Below are 15,078 nucleotides of genomic sequence, written 5' to 3' on the forward strand. Positions count from 1 at the left end.
GGAAAAGGGAGCATGAAGCCTTTTTCAGCCTTTCTCTACGAACTTGCAAAACAACTCACTAGCTCTCTGAACACAGAGAATGCAGACCACGGACAGCTAGTTAGCCTAGAGCAAAGGCATACAGTTGGGTTGACACTACATAAATTTAGCAAAATGAAAAAAATGAAACCGTTATCTGAGACCATTGGAGCGAGAGAAAGATGTGCTTGCTCAGCTCCACCGGCACCACGAAGAGCCCCACCCTGGCCACCACCAAGGTCGTCATCTCCTGTCCTTCCCCCCGTCCATTATTCTCTCTCAGAAGTGCATGTGTGCTATTATAAGAGTTTGTGACTAGATTAGGTTTGGATTGACTTGTTTTTGTCAGCTTCCCTCACTAGAAATAGGCTCTTTGTGAAGGCAGACACCATAGTCTGGGTTTTATTGTTGTTGTTGTCGTCATTGTGTTCTGTTTTCCGTATTAAATCTATGATAAATATGTGATGAATGCATAGATGAATAGCAGGCTAATTTAGTGGAAACACTAGATTACTATGGATTACTGGATTACCGACAATGTGTGTTCTAGTTTGGCTGGACCAACTAGTTATTAATGTGGTTCCCACTGTGATAATGCTGTGTAACACCCAACCCAAATCTCAGTGACCTACATTAGAAAGCATTTGATTTGCTCACAAGTCTGCAAGTTTTCTGCGGATCTGCTCAGCTTGCTTACAGTCAGGTTTGGGTCAGGTTGGCTTCACATGACTCTTCATTCTGACACCAGCAGCTACTTGGAACATGTTTTCCCAGTAAATGGCAGAAGCACGGAGAGCATGTTGTTTTCTGAGCTTTTTTCGTCCTACTATTCATGTGCCTTTCAGGCTCACCCACATTATGGGTGACCCAGCCTACGCAGGGTGACTCACCATCCTGCCCTACTGTCTTTTGTAGAACAGTTTCATCATCCCAAGAAAAAACTCTCTGGCTATTACCACCACTCTTTTGGACTGCAGTGCTTTGTCCTGAGGTTGATTTTTAACCCCAGGCTCTTCAGAAACTCACTTGAACACCACGACCTGGTACCAGTGGTCTGCCTCATATGTCCATCTCTGCTTTAAGAAAGTTCCTTAGTAAACTCTTCACAATGTAACTCTGCTGCTTAGGCAGAACTTTCAGTCCCTCATAATTTATCTTCCAGTTTCCAACTATAAAAACAGTGTATTATCTCAAATCAGTTCTTAGACTACTGGGCCCATCCCTTATTCTAGCCAAAACTTTTCTCTTCTAACTGTATCATCTAGCTCTTGCCAACTTCTCTATCCCCCATCTCACACCACTCTCTCCTTTGCTCACTATCCTCCAAATCTACTTCTTTTTGTTCCTTCAGTCTGCCGAGCCCTCTTATTTTTAACCTCCAGGCCATTCCACTAGGTTCTTCTTCCAGTTCCTCAAATGTCTGCTCATTCTCAAATTTCACTCTCACTCTCCAATATCACTTTTTGGAGATGTTTTCTCTGGCCATCCTATCTAAAACAACTTCCTCCCATTCTCAGACTTATCATGCTCTTTATTTTCCTCCAGAGTCATTTATCCATTTCTATATTTACTGATTTATTTTGTGTCTCCTTTAAAAAGAGATAGTATGTCTGCCTAGCTCAGTAATAGTCTCTGCTGCTCATACAGTGCCTGATACATAATAAGTGTCTAATAAATATGAATAGAATAAAAAATAAAACTTTGGGCTCAGGCCTTCCAAAATCTTCAGAAGTTTGAACTCTAAGCAGGAAACGTATGAACACTTGACTTAGTTGCCTTTTAGTGCTGGCGTCCTAGGCCCCCGGTTCTGTGACCAGATTTTTTTGCCTGGGATTAGAATACTGACATAGTATTCTAAAGTCTCTTACCTTGGGCATTCATCTTAACTCCAAAGTTCTGGATTCCAGACTCTGTTTTCAAGAAACAGGGACCTAGAGTATCAACTGGTCTTCTCTCTTGCTTTCCCCGAACTTGACCTCTTATGTGCTATTATAATAACTGCTGTTCCTACCTGCTTTAGATAACAAACACAGAATTGACCCCAAAGCTGCCAAAGTCCTCCTTGTCTGACTGAACTCCTGTCCTTATCATCTCTTATCCCTGTCTTTCCTCTCTAAATCTTCCTTCTTCTGTTTCGACCCTGATCATGGCATGACTGTGAGTGTAAGGAAGGGGTTAATGTGACACATTTTTAAAAGGTAATCATTCCAACTCACAGTAGCCTCTCTATTAAGAGGCTTGTGCAAAACACCTAGTACATTTGTCTCATTGGATACAATAAACCGCCACATCAGCAATGAGGATTGCTTGCCAACTCTAATATAGATAGGAGCTAAATCTGCAACGTTTTCAGCATTGGGTGCTTTTAAACAACTTTTAGATACAATTGAGACCATATATAAGCATTGACAATGGGTATGTCTTGAAGACTCTCCTCTGTAAACCTAATTTTACCACCTTCCTTAAAATCCATTGTCCATAAAGCATTTAAGAAAAGCTACTGTGAGTTGCCTGGATATTTTCCAAGCTCTGGATACCAGTTAGTCACATGGAATGTGGAATGGGCTAGACATCTTGGAATTGTTCTTCTTAAACTGGTGTAAGCTATTGACCCAATAGCTTTAATAATCATTATTTGTTTAACAAGTTCCTGTGAGGAAAGCTATGCAGTTGTCTTGTGAAGTAGCTTCTTAAAAGGCTTTTATTTTGTCTGGATATGATAAGGATCATTACATGGTATGTCTAACTGATGACTTAGTGCTCTTTCAGTGCATAGAAACTTCTATGGGAAAAAGAATTAGACAATAAGTACCAATGACTTAATACATGCCATGTTTCCAATTCAATTTACTTTGATAAAAATCAAATAATCCCCAGGAACACAAATATTTATCTACAGTCATTGGACAGTCTGTTAAAATTGGCATTCTTGGTCCCTCCAAAACATTCATTTGTCCTTTATACGACCCACACATTGTCAAGAGGTTAATAATGTTGAAAAATTCCTGTGGTGTTCTCAGTTTTTGTGCTATCTGGCAGAGAAACATCAGAATCCTCAATTTTCTTTTCAACATAGCATGTTCTTTATTCACAATCAATGCTCCTCTGTCTTAATCAACAAAATAGGAAACAGATTTTAAAATTCTAAAAGCACTGTAAATTCATAGCATTTTTCCTTTGAAGTAAATGTTTTATAGGACTACAATGAAACATGAAAAGAATTCATATGATCAGAAGGCTTAACAATTAAGAGCATAATAATCAGTCCTCAGTGGAATAGTTCAAGGTTTTAAGGGCAACCAGGTATTATTAAAGAGTTTGATAAAGTGATTTTTAAATGTGCTAGTTTTTATAGAATATATTTCAAAATATGATTCAACCCTAAATACAATTATTTACCACATTTCCTAGGTGCAAAGATTATTCTTTCCTACTTAGACATTGTTTTTAAGTATTAACATTTTACCTTGGTTCAATTACCCCAGCACCAAGGTAAAATGTACCTGAAAAAGAAAAGATAAGTTATCTACTTTAATAAAAGCATAGCAGATAAACCCTTTTATTGAATATGTCAAGTACATGTTAAATGATAAAATATTATAGGACTAACTATAGAGGACACCTTCATAGTCTCATACCTAACGTGCTTTCAAACAAGACTTGAAAAAAAAGGAAAATTTATAATTTTTTAGATATGGCAATTAAGATTAGTCACCAAGGTCAAAAGCATAGGTGTGTTTCATTTTCTTCAGTAAGTTTCAGGTGCTTAGAAAAAAATTACCACTGGAAGAAAACTTCTCAGATCAGAACCTCAGGAAAGAAAGTTAGAGCCCAATTCTAATCCATCAGGGAGATGGAAGCCTCTATAAACAGTATATTATACAGATTCCCATTAGTCTGTATGATAAGAATGTTGCTACTAAAATGTAAAGCAATAGACCACCATTTCTCTTAAAGTGACTTGTAGCCTAGGGATGTTTCCATTGTGATCTCCTGTCCCCAACTTCTTTCTTGGACCTTGAATCCCCTCCACCTTTATCTAGCTTACCCTGACCACCCTTCCTCTCTACCGCTATTTTCCCATCTCCCTTACCTCCTTCAAGTTGATCGTGCCCAGTGAGCCCATCCTGATTAACCCCAACCAGCCTTGTTCATGTCTATCCCACGTAAGCACTACAGCTTCACTCTCATACACTGCTCCTCTACTCAAAGATATTTTACCTTGGATCTATATTCAGCAGTTACCATATGGGTGTGTGTGAGATCTGAATTCTGAAGCTGTTCTGCCTGTGCTCAAATCCCAGCTCTGCCCTAACTACTGTGAGGCAGGTTAACTAACCCCATTAAGCCTCAGGGCCCCCATCTGTGAAGTGAGGATTATAACAGAATTTACCTAATAGGGATATTGTTAGGACAAAATGAGGTAATGTGAGTAAAGCACTCAATTCAGTGCTGGTTGAGAGTAAATACGTAATAAATACTGGTTATTATTATTATATTTATTATTTCACCAACACAAAGACAATTCTCTTCAGTGCAAAGGCAAAGTATTTTATATTATTTTGTATCATCCTGTAAGTATGGTGACTGCACTGTTTGAACTGAAATCTGGACAAATGATCCCGCAAATCATGTGCATTTAAGCGGCAAAGGAATAGAAACATTGAAATGAGAACAGTACCAGTTGATTTAGGGTGGGAAAATCACTGTATGTATAAGTCTTGTGCTTTGCTTTTTTAATAGATTGAGTCCTCAGATAAGAGCATGTCAGGTCTACACAGGACTGACTTGTTTGGGGTGGGATTCGGAATTTACAGCAAGTTAGGACAAGTTGTTTTCCTTCCAGCTTGGGATGCATAAATATAGACACCTGTGTGGCATACTAGGCTATTGCTCTTAAAGAAAACCTTATCTTCACTTCCCACAATTTGTTTTGAGGACAATATCAGGAGAAAAACCTTCCCAGTACCAAGGTTGAAGAGACCAGCAGATGAAACAGTGGGGAAATAGACTTACTATCACTTGAAAACTGAATCTGGAGGGAAAATGTTGGTAGAACTGGAACCCCTGTTGACAAAGAAAATGGTCCAGAAGGGCTGTGGTGTCTAATGTCTTCAGTAATTGTGTGAAGACAGACTTGACACTGATTGTTTTGGAAAATCCAAGCTTAACTCTTAGAATCTCATCTATTTAGTTGCAGCTTTGTCAATATTTGAAATCTGTGTTTATAGTATATAAGGACCAGGACCTTTTAAAACCCTGCCATTCATATACCCTGAGAAAACCATAACTCAGAAAAAGTCATGTACCACAATGTTCATAGCAGCTCTATTTACAATAGCCAGGACATGGAAGCAACCTAAGTGTCCATCATCGGATGAATGGATAAAGAAGATGTGGCACGTATATACAATGGAATATTACTCAGCCATAAAAGGAAACGAAATGGAGGTATTTGTAGTGAGGTGGATGGAGTTAGAGTCTGTCATACAGAGTGAAATAAGTCAGAAAGAGGAAAACAAATACAGTATGCTAACACATATATATGGAATCTAAGGAAAAAAAAAAAAGGTCATGAAGAACCTAGTGGCAAGACGGGAATAAAGACACAGACCTACTAGAGAATGGACTTGAGGATATGGGGAGGGGGAGGGGTAAGATGTGACAGGGTGAGAGAGTGGCATGGACATATATACACTACCAAATGTAAAATAGATAGCTAGTGGGAAGCAGCCGCATAGCACAGGGAGATCAGCTCGGTGCTTTGTGACCACCTAGAGGGGTGGGATAGGGAGGGTGGGAGGGAGGGAGACGCAAGAGGGAAGAGATATGGGAACATATGTATATGTATAACTGATTCACTTTGTTATAAAGCAGAAACTAACACACCATTGTAAAGCAATTATACTCCAATGAAGATTTTAAAATAAAAACAAAAAAACCCTGCCATTAAGGTAGCACGAGAGAGGCAGACAGACGGACAGGGACAGACAGGACAGAAAGAGAGACAGAGAGAGGCATGTAGCTGAAGGGAACAAGAAAACAGCTCCAACAGGGCCTGGTTGTAACAGCATGGCCTCCTGTGTTCTATAAAGGGAATTGCCAGATAGACACACCCCCTAGACAATTATAAGTACAGCAATACATTCCAAAGTTGAATACAAATGCTTTTTATTATCTTCTATCTTAGAATCCAGGCCTGTGTTCCCAAGCATTTTGGTGGATAATTGAAAAATAACAACATAACAAATTTCTTTCCTTGAGTCCCCATTTCTCTCAGGGCAGATGAGCTATACTACCCAAGGCAGACACTCCATGTAGCCAAGGACAGTTGTGTCTCTCAGGTAATCCAGTGGTCTTATCCTGATGGTTGTGCCCTTTTACTGTCCTTCCCAACCTTGAATGAAGCCAATACACATGCACTCACGGGAACAGAATAGCTAAGTATGGTCTTTTGTTTTCACATTCCTAATCTTCATAGTCTTCACACTCTTCTCCTGACTTTGCTTTATTTTCAAGGTGAAATATTCATATCCCTACTGTATCTTATTTTGATAGCTGAGTTATTGCTATCTCTCACATTGTGCTTTTTAAAATGTCACTGCTAGTAACCAGTTAAGACTTGGTATTGGAAGGAAAAATATCCATCCTGTACTGGGGTGAGAACCAGGGGCTAAAAGGTAAAAGCATATGGTTTGTTATCTACTCACCACCAAATACAGACACACCATAATTTATGGCAGTATTATACAGAGCATAAAATTAGGGCAGACAATATTGGAGCCAGGGCTAGGTACCCAGTTTTTTCATTATGCTACTTTCTCTACTTTAGTGCATGCTTGAACATCTCCATCATAAAAAACTTCAAAAATTTATAAGAGATCAGTGGGACAGTCTCAGAAAGGGGAAAAAAGTGATCTGAACGATACCCTCTGATTTCAGATTACTCTAGGCAGCACTCCTATGCTTAGCAGAGCTCCTGTGTTCCTCCCTTCAACCTTGGGAAGCTCATGGGAGGAAGAAGGGTATTTATTTTTAGTGTGAGTTACTTCAGTGAGAGAGTGCCCAATTGTTTTGTTGAGGTGGTCCAGACATGAAAAGCTATATATTTGATTTTCAAACTAGATGGAGGCAGGGTAAAGTGTAAAGACTTTGGTGTTAGACAGACTAGATTAAAATCCTCCTATCCATACAATTTATGGGAAATTACTAATTTCTCAGACTTTTTATCCCTTGTAAAGTGGAATTCATATCAGCCTCACAAAGTTATTATATGTAAAGTGCATACTAATACATCTGGCAAATAATAGATTCTTCATGTTTATTTCCTTCCTTCCTGCCATAGTTTCAGTTGCTTATCACATAACATATTTAAGAAACACCAAAGACTTTCTAGATATAACTTTGAAAACATTTTTAGTTCTCCAAACACCAGTAAGATCCAGGCATATCCAGTCACTGAACATTATTAATAGAAGGGCTATTAATAGATGAGGAACCCATATCTTTAGAGAGATCCTTCACCAGATTGTGTGGTGTATTATAAAGTACAATGAACTCTCTGTTAGGGACCTGAATTCTCATCTCCACTCTCTCATTAAGAAGCTGTTGCCTTGGAAAGGAACACCTAACCATCTCTTATCCTTAGAGAAGTTGTCAAAAGCATTTTTAAGTTCTCCATTTTCTAAAACATAATAATGGGTGCAGAGACTGACTAAAATATGTGAAATTAATAATTTGATATGTTACTATATTAAATAGAGATTACTTCGGTTTTCCTCAGATATGAAAACTTCCCTTATTAAAGTTTGACAAAGTAAAAGCACTATACAAATGTGAGTTTCCAACTCTGAATCAATGGCCTTGGCCAGAAGCCACTGCAAATTGTGACGTTGTGTGATTATTATTGCTTTTACTATGATGAAAGCAGCATCGTGAATTTAATGCAATGCATTGAGCAGCTGCAAATTAGCTAAAGTCCAGCACAGAGAATAATTAAGAGTGTGGGATCTCAGGTGTCAGCGACAGCAGGCCCCCGGCCTGGCCCTGCACCTTACCATAGCCTTGGCAAGTCACTTCACATTTCAGAACCTAAGTTGCCTTGTCTCTGAGATAAGACATATCTATAGGGCTTCCCTGGTGGCGCAGTGGTTGAGAATCTGCCTGCTAATGCAGGGGACACAGGTTCGAGCCCTGGTCTGGGAAGATCCCACATGCCGCGGAGCTGCTAGGCCCGTGAGCCACAACTACTGAGCCTGCGCGTCTGGAGCCTGTGCTCCGCAACAAGAGAGGCCACGGTAGTGAGAGGCCCGCGCACCGCGATGAAGAGTGGCCCCCGCTTGCCGCAACTAGAGAAAGCCCTCGCACAGAAACGAAGACCCAACACAGCCAAAAATAAATAAATAAATAAATAAATTTAAAAAAAAAAAAAGAAAAAACTCATAGCTAACATCTTACTAAAAAAAATAAATAAATAAAAGACATACCTATATTTAAAAGTTGTTAAATGAGAAAATGCAGGTAAAATGTTCTTGGCATTTAGGAAGTGCTTGAGAATCTATTTTCTTCATGAATTTCCACTTTTAGAAATATTATACCAGCTTCTTATCAATAACAATTTTTCTCAGAGTTAAAATTCAGACTTTTACTTTTCATGTTTATGAGTCACTCATCATTGTGTGCGTGTGTGGGTATGTGTGTGTAAGAGAGAGATAGAGAGATTACACATGTATATGGCTTTTAAAATGGCAAACTCTTAACAAAATAGCAAGAGGACAGTATTCAGTATGGCTGGGCAGTCATGGAGGCAGCATGGGACTCAAGAGCAGCCTAAAGAGATTTAAACATTAGGTAATTCTCAGTAGGAAACTTTCTTCCAACCAAAGCCACAGATGTCTCTAAAGCCCTTCCCAACACAGACCCAGTCATAGCCAACTTGTGCAGGCACATTGGTCAAGACAATTTGCAAATCATCCTTGAATAACAGGAATCACACCTCCAGCATATCACATATCTAGATAATTCAAAACTAAGATAAGAAATAGCCTGCACAATACAATACATGTAAGTACAGTTGAAGAGTCTGTATTTGAGAAGATACATTTGGAACAATTGCCAAAGGGGACAGAATTCTCCTAAGTGGAAAAATCAGCATTGATTAAAGAAAGTGACCCCTAAAACCTGGACAGTGCAGGATGTGACCCAGCACTCTGACACTGACACAGATCAGCAGGTGAATCAAAACCCAAATGACAGGAAGAAGCAAACACAAGCCCGGAACAACCCAGACCAAGCATTCCTCCAACCACATTTATCATCATCCTAGTGGAGTAAAACAAAGGACAAGGTATTGTTAGTATCTAAAACAGTTTGTAGTGTATGCTAGCTTTGCTATACGTAAATTAAATGTGCAAATAAATATATTTTTTCCATTATTTAGGTTGAGTATTTCTCAAAGATGGCCAGTAGTTTTGTTAAGAAAAATCAGGCTACCACACAACATTTACAGAGAAACATGCCCGTGACAGAAGGTGAACAAGACAGGCCTTAATCCTCTTCAAGGGCACCACCTCTTATGCATACACTATAAGTATTGATTCTGGATATTATAATTTTCAGGCCTCTCACCGCAAGATGGGATTTAGAACAGTTATGTAAGTTGACTATCTTTATTTAGGGGCTCAATATAATTGTTGGTGCTCCCAGAGCAGAACAGACACTAGGGCTTTATTGATTTAGAAAGAAAAGATTATGTTACTGTCTCCATGTGAAATTGAAAAAGTGAATTATCTACCTTCACACTTCATCTGTCTCATAAGGCTTCCTCAATGCTTAACGCCTTATTTTTCTTCTTCCTTTGTATCCTCACAGTTTCCTTCCCCAAAAGCTATTCATCTTTTCCTCACCTCATATCAACAAGGAAAGCATTTAACTGATGAGGCTGGTTGCCCCAGTTTACTATGTGTTTTAAAGACAGACCATGGAATCCCCACAATGGAATCCGTGCCAGAAAGACAACTCCACCCCCACCCCCACCGCCTCATCCCTGGAGTGAGAAAACCCAGACATTTATCTGGACCTGCCACTGCCCTTGCCTGAGAAAGCACCAACCGCCGAGACAAGAGAGGAAATGCTGCAGACAATAGCAGAAGCTGCACAGTCCACACACGCTCAGCTTTTCACCACACCCATTGGTGGAATTTGTTACCAGTAAACATGCATTGCTCTAAGCACCATTATTTATTACAGATGAAAGAGAAAAATCACCTGCTTTTAAAGTCAGCTCAGCTCCAAATATGATACATACGAAAATTGGATAGTTTTGCTTCTCTGAACTAGAAACTAGAAAGGGTAGCACTTTTCTACCTATAGATGGCTTTTTTCCAAGTACCTTGACCACAATTTCTGTCTTGAAACTCCAAGATGGACAATAATTTCAAATCATACTATAAAGTAATGAGGGGAGGGAACATGATGGAAAACCATGAAACACTGTTTGGAAATCTTAAAATCTCTAGAAATTACATGTTGTTACAAATGAAATTTTAGTGTTTGTGATTAACCTCACTAAGCAACAAGAAATGTTTAACATCTAACCTAGGTAAAATAATATTGCAAAGAATAATGAAGAGTAAGGAAAAAGAACAACGTACCAGCCATACTCCACATCCTGAAGAGGTGTGCCCTGTCTTACCCTAGCCTGTCTCCCTGTTGGTGAAGTTGCTATAACTCTCAGAACTTCCAGAAATCTCTCAGGATCCTCTTCCTCCCTTCCATGGTATCTCTCAACTCAGTCCGGTAGCCGTATATCTGTCTCTCTCTAGCTCCTGTCTAATGATGAGCAGACCGTTCAGTCTTCCCAGCTCTCAAACATAGTTCACCTCTGGAGTCTGTGGGGCTCCCCTGGTTTCATGCTTTGCAGCTGATGGACCAAACTAATGCTCCTCCCTATCACTCTGGAACCTGATCCATTGCCTTATGCCTTCAGTTATTTGGAAGAGAGAGTCAAAACTTGACCTTCCTACTTATTCCTTACTTAACCTCTCTGAGCTTCAGTTTTCTCATCTATAAAATGGGATAGACCTTGCCATCCAAATGGTTATTAGGTTTAGAAATGCTTTATATAAAACACTTAGAGCCAGGTTTAAAACATACTAGGTACTCCATAAGTAATGATAGTGATAACAAAAAATAATAATAATTATACTACATTGGAAGTAAACAATGACATATTATGAAACAAATACTAACTCTTCAAACAAAAAGTTGTTCCCATATTGCAAAATATGTACTGAGCCAATAAAATTTATAGGAGTCAGAAAATTTTTAAATTTTATATCTGATTTTACAAATATCCCATGAGGTAATATGTTCAGCATTTTCCAAATGAGGAAACTGAGGCATGAAAGGATTAAATAATTCGCCCAAGGCTAACCAGTTGTAATGTCTTAACCCTTTTTTTGAACCCAGTTCTCTCTGAGTCCATGCTCTTATTTCACCCTTCTATTCCCCTTAGACTGAGAAAGTTGCCTTTGTTTCAGTACTGGAGAAGTAGGCAAAAGACTTCTGCTGTTGAAAGCCATCCCAATTTAGTTTGAAGTGCCCTAGAGAGAGTTTTCGTAGTTCAGCATCTCATTCAGTGAATCCACAATCTTTCCCCTCCAGAACCCACCCTTGTTAAAACCATGACAGGGTCAAAATTGGTCTTTTGGCTCCTCCAGCCTCCCTTCCTCACTGTATTTCTCTTCTCCCTTTCTCTACCCAAGATCCTCAGTGGACCTATGCAGAACACTAAACGCCTTCAAAGTTTCCCCCCAAAACACAAAAGTGTCCCCCAATTCTTCCTTTCCTCTAAAATGATCTCCCATCTTCCCTCATTAAAGCTCTCATAAACTCAGCATCTCTGTACGTTACCAGCTGGGAGAGAGGGAGGCAATTTAATGAAACCAATTCATCCTTAAGATTTGCTATGTGACAATGTCCGAGGCATACTTACTTTACTTTTAAAGAAAACATTTAGCCCCAAAAGGCTAATAATTGGTCAAGTGTCCAAAAATAAAAAATTTTTTGTTTGTTTAGTTTTTAAGTAAAAGAGATCAGACAGTGTGAAAGATTTAACACAAAATATCATTCTTCTAGGCTCAATACTTCACCTTCAAATAAAAAGCTCTGACACTTCTTCACATTCTGGTTTGATCACTGTTTTCACTACTTCCCAGAACTCACACCTTCCTCCCCACCAAAGTAGAACCAAAGAACAAGAATCAAAAGTTTAGTTCACCACTTTTGAAAGAAGATCAAATCTTGTTCTCAACCACACCTTAGTCAATACATTCCTTTGCTGTATATTTTATCTTTTAAATGTGTTTTTATTATTTTGAAAAGAATACATGCATGTGATAAAAAAAATTAAACATACAAGAGAGTATACAGTAAAAAGTTATTTTCTCACCCATAATAGACCTCTTATCTTATTCCCCCAATGTAACTGCCATCACATTTTCTTATGTACCCTTCCAGATATTTATCATGAAATGTACATACATGTATATAGTTTTTCCTAAATTGAGAAACATAAACAGCTTTTTACTTGGCTTTTTAATTTAACAATATGTTTTATAGACCTGCATCTATAAACTACTTTATTCTTTCAATTGTTGTATATTATTCTATTCTTCAGATATACCATACTTTATTGACCAGTTTCCCTATTGATGGACATTGGGTTTGTTCTTAATATTTTCTTATTACAAACAATACTGCAATGAACATAGTTTGCATATATGTTTGTATATATTTGTGAACATATCTATAGGCTCAAATCATCATTGTTCAATAGAACAGCAAGTGCATTTTGAATTTTGATATTCTCAACTTATCCTCCCAAAGTTTTTCCAGTATACACTTCCTCCAGTGAGTGTATAAATGTGACTGCTTTTTCATACCTTCACCAATACAGTATTTACCATAGATCTTCCTTACCTCTGGGTGTGGAACTGTTGATCATGTGTTCAGTGTGAGGAGCAACAGTGACCATAAATGTATCTTAAACAAGTTGGAATATGAAGTGCATTTGGTTAGTTTTCATGTTATAAATATTTTAACAATTAGACATTTAAATATATCCTTCAAACTAGCATCTTGGAAAACCATTCTCTTATGCTAAGGATACTACCAATATTCCAAATATCTTTGCAGCTCTTCTTTGCGTATGGTCTTCATAGTCAGCACCACATTTATTTTTACCTCTTCAGTGGTAACAGTCAGTCTTTTAATGATAGATTTGATTTTTCTAATAGCCAGAGGCTTTCACAGCCAGTCCTCTGGGAAATAAAATTGGTTATCAAGCAAGATAAAACATTTTTGGTTAAAAATGAAGTATACCTTAAAATAGTGTGTGTTTGTGTGTGTGTGTGTGTGTGTGTGTGTGTGTGTGACAGAGAGAGACAGACAGAGAGACAGAGAGACAGAGAAAGTGGGTCCAAAGGATGTTTCCAGTGAAGAGTTTAAATATATTTTATGCCAATATATGTGAAAAGTTTCCCAAGGTCACAGCTCTGAAGGACAATTTGCATTTGGATGCAGACATTGTGGTATGTTTGCTTTAAAAGATTGATTATTTTATAGCTACCACTCATAAAGCTGGTGATTGTAAAACGCCTCACTCTATCTTGGAGGCAGACCACAATTGTGGTGTAAATAATGGTGTCAGGTTTTAACTCACCTAAGACCACTTCTGGTCCTAACACGCCTAGACTTCATTCTGTACCCAAGTAGCCAGGACCTCTTCTATTCCCATATAACAAGTATGACTTCTAACTTACATAGAAAAATAAAAGAGAAAAGTATTCTTTTGTTTCAAGAGAATAATTATTGTTAGAGGATAAGAAGTTACTTAAAAAATAAAATAGCTTAAAAGATACAAATAAGCGTAACATTTGTTGGTGGACATTTTTGTTTGTTATAAGGGCTTTAAAATTAAAGAGGCAGGCCACACTCCATCCTGACTCCACATCTGCAACTTGCCAGGATGACTATACCCTGGCTGCTGTGTCCCCAACAGCCCTGCTTTGTCATGATTCAGTTCCAACTGACTTAACTGTCCCCTTTGTCACTTTCCAGTTATACTCCCCAAATCTGCTATTTGCTGTTTTAGAAGCTCCTAATCTCCTACAGCATAGTATTGTATACTTACTACCTCTACGTTTTGTCTACTCATTCCCTTCTTAATCCCATAAAAGGTGGAATTGTGGTTTCCTAAATAAAGATTAGACTTTAAATCAGAGATAGATTCAAATCTTGGCATTTAGTTGTGACCTCGGTAAATGTAATTAACCTTCCTAAGCTTTCCCAAATTAAAAAAAAATGTATTGTAGGTTGTTCTAAATTATTTAATATATGTTCATTAAATACGAAAAAAAAAGATTATACAAGGCAAGTGTTTGAGTTTGGTGTAGTTTTGTATGCTTATGATACATATATGTTTTATAAAATGGGAACATAATACAATATTGTTCTGCAGTTTGGTTTGTCTCCCTTTACAATGTTACCAGTAATCCAGCCTCTGTTTACATATCTATCTACTGACATGATGGCAAAAGTAGTCCTTTTTGTCGTTGTTGCTGTTATACTGTATTGTAGTTGATATTGGAAGGTCCTTCTCCATTTTGGTTTTAAATCTTCCACCCTCTACTTGCATACATTTGCCCTACTTCTGTCCTCTAGAACAGCACAGATAATCTAATCCCCTTGCCACATGACAACCATAAGACATTAAAAGTAAGCCTTCATATCTCGCTGACTCTTCTCCAACCTAAGCAGGCTTGGGTTTTGGGGATTTTTTTTATCCATTTCTAATCTGACATTATTTCTGGGTCCTTGGTCATCCTAACAATAGCACATGCCAACTCTTTAGCCTCTCCCACCTCTTGAGGCCTCCTTCAGCCCCATCTCTCACCTGAAACCCTTACCTGCTCCATGCAAATTCATCTCTCTTCCCCAACTTCTACTGGACCTTACTCTGTTTTCGTTTCTCTCCTCAGCTAGACTGTAGAAGACGTG

At 38.3% G+C, this 15,078-nt stretch overlaps 1 long non-coding RNA gene across 5 annotated transcripts in view; it reads left to right on the forward strand.

The window, feature by feature from the left end:
- LOC118896650 overlaps positions 1–15,078 on the forward strand; it is a 127,638-nt gene that overhangs the window by 26,352 nt on the left and 86,208 nt on the right. Inside the window, exon 4 of one of the 5 annotated variants that reach the window (XR_005020233.1) lies at positions 9,905–12,606. The exons of 3 other annotated variants lie outside the window; for them this stretch is intronic. This is a non-coding gene — a long non-coding RNA (uncharacterized LOC118896650). Of the gene's footprint in view, positions 1–8,147; positions 8,189–9,904; positions 12,607–15,078 lie in introns of those variants that run through there. One more of the 5 variants, XR_005020231.1, reaches the window with a different exon arrangement.

The sequence above is a fragment of the Balaenoptera musculus genome, chromosome 6 (assembly GCF_009873245.2).
Source record: "Balaenoptera musculus isolate JJ_BM4_2016_0621 chromosome 6, mBalMus1.pri.v3, whole genome shotgun sequence".
In the NCBI taxonomy this organism is placed as follows: domain Eukaryota; kingdom Metazoa; phylum Chordata; class Mammalia; order Artiodactyla; family Balaenopteridae; genus Balaenoptera; species Balaenoptera musculus.